This window comes from Eptatretus burgeri, chromosome 8 (assembly GCF_056783735.1).
Source record: "Eptatretus burgeri isolate ZD-2024b chromosome 8, Ebu_testis_v1, whole genome shotgun sequence".
Classification (NCBI taxonomy): Eukaryota; Metazoa; Chordata; class Myxini; order Myxiniformes; family Myxinidae; genus Eptatretus; species Eptatretus burgeri.
The window spans coordinates 50,975,802-50,987,588 of NC_140968.1; the positions used below are offsets into that span (position 1 = coordinate 50,975,802).

The following is an 11,787-nucleotide window of genomic DNA, read 5'->3' on the forward strand; positions in this document are numbered from 1 at the left end:
ATATATGGCATTATATTTGAAAAATGTATTGGGCCCGATATATTCTCGTGGATTAGACATTAAGTGGTGGAGGTATGCACTCCACCGAGTGCCCGACTTGTTTCTATATTTGTTACTAATCTTTGTGGCTTGAAAAGCTCTTCAGGATTATTTGAAAGACCTTGGAGATAATTTTTTCTTTGTTTTTTTCTTTTTCTTTTTCTTTTTCACTTTTTCACAAAAAATACTTTTTCACAATTTTTATTTCCTGTTCATTCCATCTGCTATCACTGTCTTTGGTTCACAGTGACGATATAACAAGGATGGTTTTGAATGCTAATGGAGTTAGGTAGCTTGATTTTACATGTATTGATTGGCATTGTGATTTTTCATACAACATATCGATTTAATTACCTTGCAAATTAATTACTAGATCGTAGAGACCCATGGCAATTCCATGCAATGTAGAATGTGGCTCCAAGTCCTCAAATTCCCTTCCCGATGTCATGACCTCAACTACCCCCCCCACCCCCCTTCTCAAAACCTTAACGCCAACTCCCAACTCTCTGTCCCCTCTCTGCCCTCCACCCAAACACACTGTCCTCCTTTCCCCATGTCTTCTTCAAGTCCTCAAATTCCCCCATCCCACACAACAAGTCTGCAACTGCCACTCCCAACTCCAAGTCCTCAACTGCAAGTCCTCAATCCACCCTCCCAACCATAACTCTTTAACCCCACTACAAAGCCTCAAGCTCCCTCTATGACACCTTTACCAACTCTCTGTCACCTCCCCACCCCAACTCTCTGTCTTCCCCTCCCCATTTCTTGTCAAAGTCCTCAACCCTCTCCCTTCCACCAAACCCCAAGTCACAACCCCCTCCTAACCCCAAATTCTCACTCCATCAATCCCACTCCAAGTTCTCAACATCTCCCCTCCCAACACCTCAACCTCCCTCTCCCAACTCTATCCCCCCCCCCCCCCTCACCCCAGCTCTCTGTCCACCCCCTACTCCTTTATTTCCGTTCTTAACAACAATCCTGTTCCGTTAATTTAGAACAATGTCAAAAGTAAATAATGATGGAACAACGCTTAATTCACAATCTCGTGATTCTTCAGTAAAAATAGTAAAAAGGTAAGCCAAATGATAAAAGTAATAAACTAGAAGGTCTCTCTTCGACGTCGCAACATCACCAGATATGCCTTCGCCCACATTATTACATCATCATGCATACTTGTAGGTGAAGATCCGAATCCATAGTACCAAGTTTGATTTAAATCCCTGAACACAGATTCAAAATATTAAATACTTCTGCCTGCCAGACCATGTGCCTGATCAGGTTGAAATGAAAAATATACATTTCCCATGACAACCAGATCATAACTGTGACGTTTCACGTCGATTGATAAAGCGATTCATCAGAAATATTTCTCAAAAGATTTTCATTCAATTCAATATGGCTTCCAGACCATGTGACCTATTATTTATTCGTGAACACCATGGTATCCCCAGGGATTGGGGAACATGTGGGTGAAGATTTCCCTCGATCTGTCAAGCCTTTCTGAAGAAGAGGGGTTTTAAAAGTTTATTCTTCAAAAACTTATAGCTGCAAAACCATATGACCTATGGCATCATGGAAAAGTTTTTGTTCCTCATGGATCGGTGATCATACCTGGAAAGTTTCACTTCGATCTGTTGAGCCATGTTGGAGAAGAAAATTCTTGAAGGATTTTTTGTTAAAAACAATGAGGCTGCCGAACCATTTAACTGATGACATCATCAATTGTTTTCCCCCATACAGTTTAGCCCTCAAAAATTTTCGTACTGATCGGATAAAGCGTTCGACATATGCAATTATGACATCATAGTGAAGCCAACGATGACATCACCAACAATCATACTTGTTTCCCATGGAGAGTACTTGTGTCAAGTTTCATTTTTAGCTCGCCTGTTCGAAGAACAGAGAGCTATAGCGATACCCCCAGTGTGAGCGTGAGCGTCAGTGTGAGCGTGTGAGCTCACAGTTTTTTTGTGAGCGTTCAGTGTGAGCGTGAAAATGTTAAAGTTTTTGGTGCAAGTTATTTCCTTTCTAATGTTTTTATCGACCACACTATTTTTTTTACTGATTACAATATAGAAATACATATATTGCTTTAAAATTATTTGGATCAGACTTCACTGCAATGCTTTATAAAAAATATTATTAGACTAGTCCTTTAAAAACGATAAATGTATAAACAGGCGAGCATTGGGTGGCTTTGACACCAACTCTGGTTTTCCCATGGAGCAGGTTCAGAGATACAAAGGTCCAACGTTTTTCCTTTTTTCCAATATGGCTGCCACACCACATTACCTATGACATCATAATTATCATTAAAAGATTCTACATGAGTAATGGCACCTCTGGTGAAAATTTTGTGCCAATTGGATAAGTGGTTGCAGAGAAAACAGAGAAAATTAGCATGAATGGATAGACGGACAGACAGACAGACAGACAGACAGACAACCCGAAAACATAATGCCACCGGCGACTTCGTCAGCAGAGGCATAAAAAACATGCAAGGTCATTGGTAACGGAAAATACATATTCAACCACAACTCAATGAAACAAAGCCCTTTAAAATGATGTGGGTTGTTATGGTCCCTGGTTGAGTAGTTTCAGAGAAAATCGTGGGAAAGACACAGACAAACAGAGTAAGGCTATTATTGATATAGAGGATTTGTAGATCTCTGTCCCCATTCTGACTTCGTTGAGGATTATGGAGAAAATCGATGTCGGATCTGAGCGTAGACGAGTTGCTCATTTGGCAAGACATTGAGTGATTTATTTATTAATGGAATCAATATTGTTTGGTTATGTCAGGATCTTTATCTGTATTTTTTCTTTTTCTCTTTTTAATATGACAACAAACATGGAAACAACGAGTGGAGGTGTGTGGAAAGCCTGGATTTTTGGAGTTCAATCAGAGCAGGGTATTTATCCCACTACGGCTAACCTCCACCCACATCTACCGCCCCCATTGACAAACCCCAGCCCTATAGGCTATAGGTTCCCCATGATTTTCCAGCCCCTCAACTTTTAATTTACCCGTTCTGTGTCTGTTTGAACTGAGTGCAGTACCACAAGGGGTCAGTACAGAGTCTGATATTTATATTCATGACCATGGCCAAAAGTATGTGGACATCTGCTCATCAAACATCTCATTCCAAAATCATGGGCATTAATATGGAGTTGGTACCCGCTTTGCTGCTATAACAGCCTCACTCTTCTGGGAAAGCTTTCCAGGAGATCTTGGAACATTGCTGCGGGGATTTGCTTCCATTCAGCCACAAGAGCATCAGTGAGGTTGGGCACTGATGTTGGGCAATTAGGTCGAGCTCACAGTCGGCATTCCAATTCATCACAAAGGTGTTTGATGGGGTTGAAGTCAGGGCTCCATGCAGGCCAGTCAAGTTCTTCCATACCGATTTTGACAAACCATTTCTGTATGGACCCCGCTTTGTGCATGGGGGCATTGTCATGCTGAAACAGGAAAGGGCTTTCCCCAAATTGTTGCCACAAAGTTGGAAGCACAGAATCATCTAGAATGTCATTGTATGCTGTAGTGTTAAGTTTTCCCTTCACTGGAACTAAGGGTCCAAGCTCAAACCATTAAAAACAGCCCCAGACCATTATTCCTCCTCCACCAAACATTGCAGTTGGCACTATGCATGCAGGCAGGAAGAATTATCCTGGCATCCGCCAAACCCAGATTTGTCCGTTGGACAGCCAGATGGTGAAGCATGATTCATCACTCCAGAAAACGCGTCTCCAATGCTCCAGATTCCAATGGCAGTGAGCTTTACACCACTCCAGCTGATGCTTGGCATTGTGCATGGTGATCTTAGGCTTGTGCAGCTGCTCGGCCATGGAACCCCATTTCATAAAGCTGTCAACGAACAGTGCTTGTGCTGACGTTGCTTCCAGAGTCAGTTTGGAACTCAGTAGTGAGTATTGCAACCGACGACTTTTCCACGCTACGTGCTTCAGCACTTGGCAGTCCCATTCTGTGAGCTAGTGTGGCCTACCACTTTGGGGCTGAGCTGTTGTTACTTCTAAACATTTCCACTTTACAATAGCAGCACTTACAGTTGACCATGTCAGCTCTAACAGGGCATAAATTTGATATGACGAACTGATTTGTTGGAAAGGTGGCATTCTATGACGGTGCCATGTTGAAAGACACTGAGCTCTTCAATACAGCCCATTGTCCTGCCAATGTTTGTCCATAGAGATTGCATGGATGTGTGCTTGGTTTTATACACCTGTCAGCAATGGGTGTGGCTAAAATAGCCGAATCCACTAACTACAAGGGGTGTCCACATACTTTTGGCTATGTCATGTATGTTCAAGATGTTGGAATGCAACATGTGTACATTATGTGTACTCTATGATGTTGCACCTACTAGCGCTTAGAGCTGAAGTCACATTGTCATTTGAGGGAATTGCCTTGCAGAACATAAAACAGGTTATTCAAGCAAAGCATGGATAGACATTGGCTAAGAGATGACGTGATGAGATAGATAGAATATAAGAAGCACAGTACAGAAAACCCTCATGCAGCTTGATGACATGGTAGTTGATATTTTCCAGAGTTGGTGGGGTTATGGCACAGTGCAACTACTTTTAACCATGCTAAATTTCTCCTGGAAATGGGACTTGAAAGACTGTGGTTAAATCAGCGTGGAAGGCAGAGATTGCTGGATTGTGATTTGGACTTGAATAAATCAGAGATCTTGTGTGATCTCATTTTGTTTGGGATTTGGACGAGGAAGAGGTCAGTGATCTTGTGCTGGATATTGATGATACTGTGGATAGCAGAATAACAGCTGACTGCATTTGGCAGTTAGAGACTGCCTTTGTTTGTCACAGTGATTCTGCATCTAACAGACTGCACCTAAAGTCAAATGTTGCAATATAACTATAATACTGCATGTATGTATATACTAGCAGGGTGTGCTTACACATTGTAAGCATAAGAACCGTGCTTCCCCATTGCCTCGGGTCACTCACCTGCATTTATTTTCTTTTCTTTTTTTTCATTGATTTGTATTTTCATTTATGGATGTTGTCTGACGATTCTATGATTTTTTTTTTCCAGTGTACTGGCTTCAATGCCCATCGGCATGCAAAATTTCAGCTTTCTACATCACCTGGAAGGCACCGATCTTTAATATCAGTCAGTGAGTCAGTGAGCGAGTCAGTCAGTGGTTAAAAAGAGCTTTATATATTAGATATCTGAGTGATTAATTTTTTTTTTCATGAGACCATGAAAAAACATTTATGATCATGAAATCAATAAATCTAGGAGTCTGAAATTTTGCATAAAGCATCTATAAACATCGGAAATACCAATCCATTAGTCTGCATCCCTGTGTAAGTAGCATGATGTCACACAATATACACCACAAAGTGTTCATCGTAAAACAGTATTATGAAATTGGTCATTCCATTGTGACAGTACAAAGGAACTTTTGTAAAGAATTTGAAACATGTGACTCTCCCAATAAGAAAACAATTTTGCATCTGGTTCATCAATTTGAGAAAGAAAGAAGTGTTATTGATTAACAGTCAAGGACATGGTCTTTGAGACAAATCAACACACATTGGGAGACCAGCAGGCAGCCACAGAACGAGAGGTCCATTCCATTTCCCAGGATAACCTACAAGACACAGTGCAGAATTACACCACTCGTTGATGGCATGTGATTACATACAGAGGAGGACTCTCTTTGAACATGTTCTTCAATAGGAGATGAATTTGCGATGTTTATCGATACTTCGTGCAAAATTTCATACTCCGAGCTTTATTTGTTCCAGGATTATAATGATTTTTTAATGATCCCTTTAATAAAATAAAAAAATATCCTGTATACGCGTGTTTAAATAAATAAATAAATACAATTTACAAAGCACTGAATATAGTTACTGGAATGGACACACACTGTTGATTTGGTAAAAGGTGATAAAGCAAACGCTAATCGTCATCTATCTATAATTCCAGCAATCTCTGTGTGTCTGTCTGTCTGTTTGTTTGTCTGCGACCGCCGTTTCTCGACGACCGCCGGTCCGATCCGATTAAAACTTGGCAGGAATATTGCCGGGGACCCGCAGATGTGCCTTTTCGAGGTTTGATATCAATCGGACGAGCGGTTCCCAAGTTACGGCCATTTTACTGCTTTTACAGTGTTGAAAAGGTGTATATATGGCAGCTGAAGGTGTCGTTCCACCTTCTCACCTTATCATGCCAATCTTTTCCCCAAATTATTAATAACCAGACGACCACCGGTCCGATCAGATTGAAACTTGCCAGGAATATTGTCGGGGACCCGCGGATGCGCCTTTTCGAGGTTTGATATCGATCGGACGAGCGGTTCCCAAGTTACAGCCATGTATCTGTGAACCAATGACAGGACACGGTGCTATGACATCAAGAATGATGTCACAATTAAAGTCTATTTAATTAATTTAAAAAAAAAAAACACTATATAAGGGTGTGCTTTTACTCTTATTGTTACCTTCGCAAACTTTGTTGCGAAGGTTATGTTTTGATCGCTGTGTATTTATTTATTTGTCAATATGTGTGTTTGTTTGTTTGTTATTCACATAACTCCAAAAGTATTGAACTGAATCGCAGCAAATTTGGTGGGATGATTGGTTATTATCCGAGGACCATTTGATTAGATTTTGGGAGCGATCGGGTCAAAGGTCAAGGTCAAGGTCATGAAAAGGTCAAAATCGTCTTTTTACCATAGCGCGGTCAATTTGTATCCAATTTGCATGCAACTAACGCCAAAATGTTCAGAATTCAATGCCCCATATTGTGATATGTGACATGACACTATGACATAATAACCCTTATTAGCGGTTGGGAGTCAAAGGTAAAGGGGGGTCACGACATTGCAAAATGTGCGGTTTTAGTCATAACAAAACCCGTTTTGACATAACAAACAAACATAACAAAAGTCCGTTTACAAAACCCCCCATCCACTTTCTCAACAATCCTCTGGAAGAAGTCTTTTCTTTCAAGCTTCTGGGTCTCACTATCTGCCATGACCTTTCCTGGGAAAGTCACATTTCCAACCTTGCCTCAAAAGCCAGTCGCCGACTGGGAATCCTCCGTCGTGCAAAGTCCTTCCTCGGCCCTCTTGAGCTCCTGACTACTTACAAAGCTTTTGTCCGTAGCCTGATGGAGTACTGCTCTCCCCTCTGGGCTGGTGCTCCTGCCTCCCACCTTTCTCGGCTTCACGCTGTCGAAACCAGGGCTTTTAAGATCATTGGCATCTCCCGCAATGAAGCTGAGTCTTTGGGCCTCTCACTCAATCACCGCAGGTTGGTCGGTGGTCTTTCTGTCTTCTACCGACTCCTCTCCAGCCTTGCCCCCCCTGCTCTCTCTGCGATTTGTCCCAATCACATTTCCACAGGGCGCTCAAGGTCCGCCAACAACCCCCTTCTGGTAAAACTACCAAAATCACGAATCACTGCTCATCTTCACTCTTTCATTCCTCTTTTTCCCGCCTTTGGAATAAACTTCCTCACTCTATTCTTTCCCATTCTTACCTCCAGGCTTTCAAAACAGCTGTTCACCACCACCTCTTATCTTCCCCCATCCAAATCCTCGATCTTTTCTACCCCCGATAATCCACCCAAGCCCACTTCCTTCAATTCTCCTGCTTTCCTTCCTGAAAGTCCCTGTAATGTCCATCTTCTCTTCGCCATGTTCCCCGTCCCATCCCCATCCCTCTCCCTTCCACAGTTCACCTAATGTGTCTGTTCCCCACTGTTTTGTCCCTTCCACTCCCGCCCCTCTTGTCTCATGCCTCCTTGCTGTGAGTTGTGTGTTAGCTCTCATACGAGCCTCGACCAAGGTATACAAAAAAAAAAAAAAAAAAAAAAAAAAAACACTTCAATTCTTATCCGATTTGCATGAAACCAACATCAAAATGTTGACTGTTCTGTTCCCCACACTCTAATACCAATTACAAAATTAAGAGTACAAAGGTCAAGGTCGAGGTCATGAAAATGTCAAAATGTTCATTTTGCCATAGTGCGGTCGATTTTTATCCAATTTGCATGCAACCAATGCCAAAATGTTGTGAATTCAATGCCCAATCTTGTGATATACGATATGACACAAGAAATTTAATGTTTTTAAGCCACCATAACACATATGAGATGGCAGATGTGGTATGGGATTAAATACCCTCACAATCAACGGTTTCTGGGAGGGAGGGGGGGCAAAATGTAGCGTTGGCGAAGGTATGCGCTCTACTGAGTGCCCGTTCTAGTTTTCTTTTGGACTGGAAGTCTGATTATTCTTCATCACTAAGCACCACCATCTGGATTTCTTCCTCACTCACCTCCTTTGGCTTGGAAGCTAACCTCTATAGATAACCTACCAATCAGCTTCTTTGTCAAACTTCAAGGTTGAGTCTACCCTTTCTGATCCACCACTTAATTAATATACTTTCCCTTCTCTGCTAGTTACTAACTAGAAGTTACCACAAATAAACCCAAAATGCTGCTATATTCAGTGGTCCAAGCTGCTCTCTTGTGTGACCACTGACTCCAGACTCAGGACCGAACCAAGTGAAATTGTGTATTGGTTAGCCTCTGCTACAAGCATAACTGCAAGCATAAATAAACTCCCCGGAACTACATTCCAGATGAGCTAAAAATAGGACTGTGGGCCCTGAAGCTCACCTGGATCAGGAGCAACAGTCACTCAAACCTTCCGCAGATCCCCTTGGACCCCTTATTTAATGCCGTCAACAAACTTTGATATGCCACGAGTGATGAAGGTTGTGGTCAAGCATCATCAAAATTGTGTGTGTAGTTTTTGAGAAGAAAGCAAATACCTATTTTGGGGAGTCAAACATCTCACTGCTCACAGACCCCCTCCCCCCCCCCGAGACCCTGATTTATTGAATGTGATGAACAAACTTTGGTACATCACAGGTGATAAAGGTTGTAGTCAACTTTCATCGGAATTGTGTTTGTAGTTTCAGAGAAGAAAGCAAATACCTATTTGGGGAGGGGTCAAACCTGGACCCAATTTGACCCCGGTAGACCCTCTTAGACCCTAAGTTTCTAAATACTGTGTACAAACTTAGATACATCACATGTGATGAAGGTTGTGGTCAAGTTCTATCAAAATTGTATGCGTTGTTTCTGAGGAAAAAGCAAATACCTATTTTGGGGGGGTCAAACCTGGACCTACTTTGACCCCTGGTAGACCCCCTTAGATGCCGATTTTTTGAATGCCATGGACAAACTTGATTTGCAACATACCAAATATAAATTTAGTTACGTTTGATCACAATCCCATCAGCAGTTTTGGAGAAGAAATTGCACGTGTTTACGAATGGATGGATTGGCAACGTGCCATCCCATAAGATCCAAGGAACTACCTTTCCAGTTGAGTGAAAAACAGGCATTGAATGAATGAATGAATGAATGAATTAATTAATTAATAACACTTTCCTGCTTAAAGCTAATAACAGCATGAGTGATAAAATTTCATAATTTAAAAATAACATTAGATAGAATACGAGAGGATAGCACCTGGAGACAAAAATAATAGAGGAATAAAAGTTGAACCAAGACGAAAGAACATGAATAGTTTGGGCAGATAATAGATCATGTACGATTAATTCACGTGACATCCACTATGAATATGTTTGTATCATGCTTTGTTTGAATGTGTCGGAACACGCAACTGCATTTTGAACGTGTTAGACACTTCACCACCATTAGGTTTTGTGGCTTTAAAACCACATTTTCGCCTCAATGGCATTCCTTACATGCTCGTTATCAACCTTTTTGGTGAAATATAATGATGACATTAAAAACAGCGTTTGAAAAATAATTAACGTTATTTTATTTTGCAAAGCCTGTCATAGTTTGATGCTCCATGAAAGCAAGTGAATACTCATGCAGCATGCACCTTTTGGATTGGGTGTAATACAACACTTTGGAAATAAATGACTTCAGCTCTTGGTTTGAAATAACCTTTATAGGCCTGATCATTGCCAACGTAGATACCATTCCATTTCTTATTCAAACTCTATTAACCTTAAACATTCCCAAAATTTAAGAATATTGCTCTATTATCACTGTAAAACCACACAAACAAAGAAGAAATACAGTACTTTAGTTTCCTCAACATCAATAGTCAATAAGATGAAAGACACTTTCACTGACCCCTGTTGCTAAGTGAATTTCCATAAAATTAAAATACATGTCTGTTTGTCTGTCTGTTCGCTTATGGACTCCAAAACAGCATGGCCAATTTAAACCAAATTTTTCAGGCATGTTGGGGGTAACCAAGGTCATGTCATGGGCTCACAATAACCCCCTCTTTCCCACCCCAAACGAGAGTGGGTCGACGACCCGCGATTTTCGCCTGTGCACGTGGCATAGATTATGTTGTTTACTGACCCCTGCCAGAGGGAGGGGGTATTACCAGCCACGGGCACAAAATAAATTTGCCCCACCCCAATATGTTCCCGGAGAGAGGAGTTGGCAAACTTTAAAATCTGAGCCAACTATTACATTAATTCACCACTCAGAAATTAATTGTATACATCTCCCAAGTGAAATTGCTTATCGGTTAGCCTCTACTGCAAAAATGACACACAGCTTAGGTAATCAGACTACAACTCCACGAGATTGCATAGTTGTTCGCCGATGTGACAAACATTCAGCATAATCAGTGCTTTGTAACATCAGTTTTAACACGAGTGCAAACACGAGGGCCCCAAATAATCCCACCTTCATGTGGAGTTGACTGCAAAAGAGTTACTTCCTCTCCACACCACCATATCCTGAGCATCCTCTCTCTGCATCCTCACTTCCTTCCACCGTAATTGTAGTTTGCCCCTTCTCTTCCTGTCAACTGCATCCATATCAAAGACCTGTCTGACCACATCCACGTCATGCCTGAGCACAAGCCCCAACCAGCACAGACATGCCTCTCGTGTCTTTTCTCAAATGCAAATTACTCCTACATGCCTCCTGATATTCTCATTCCTCTTCTTTTCCCTCTGCTCACTCAAGGCTCAGGCCTCAAATCGGTTTTGCTTCATGTTTTGAAAGAAGTTATGAAGATAAGTGTAATTTAATGTTAATTTTCAATCAATGTGAAGCATACTGCAGATGGTCAAATGAAAACAGGCAAACAAAAGTAATGACGTATTGCATTTGAAACGTACATACCACCATTACTTTAAAAACCACAATTATTCTCACCTTATTATTATGGGGTTGGCCAGGGGAAAGTTGTTGTCCCAAATGTTTCACGAACTGGCTGATCAAGCCTCCGGATTGACTGAGAGTGGAAGGAATATGTAATTTGTTCAGGGTGCTGGCAATAATTTGCCTCCTCTATTTGAAAGAGATAGGCAATAGCGAGAAGCCTATTGTTTTTGAGGTCAAGGGTCAAGGTCACAGCAAGACCATGTTTCCTAAAATACTTTTTGAGATAACTTGGCACAGTCATTGTTAAGTTTTCCGGTTTGCATCACTACATTCCAGTCGACCAGCACTTTAAAATCAGTGGATGGTCGATCATTTCCGCTCAACCATCTTCTTAAGCAATCAAGGTTAAAAAAAAAAACAGAAAAAAAAGTGGACCTCAAGGTCAAAATTCAAAAATCTCAATTTTCGTCCGACTGAATTGCAATTTGAACAGCATTTGCATATTGGGTCACTGAATTGGTTCACAAAATCAGAACTATCCCTTTCAACGATTTGTTTTGTCAACGGTTT

General features: G+C 41.3%; 1 protein-coding gene across 9 annotated transcripts in view; it reads right to left on the reverse strand.

The window, feature by feature from the left end:
* Positions 1-11,466, reverse strand: part of LOC147021723 (uncharacterized) — an 86,696-nt gene extending 75,230 nt beyond the window's left edge. For 3 of the 9 annotated variants that reach the window (XM_085891998.1, XM_085891996.1, XM_085891995.1), the window contains exons 1-2: positions 10,792-11,127; positions 5,032-5,171 (exon numbers count right to left, since the gene is read on the reverse strand). The gene's annotated coding sequence lies outside the window, so the exon portion shown is untranslated. Of the gene's footprint in view, positions 1-5,031; positions 5,172-5,231; positions 5,682-10,791 lie in introns of those variants that run through there. The other 6 variants (XM_085891999.1, XM_085891997.1, XR_015060899.1 and 3 more) reach the window with 5 other exon arrangements.
* Between the last annotated feature and the right edge of the window lie 321 nt (positions 11,467-11,787).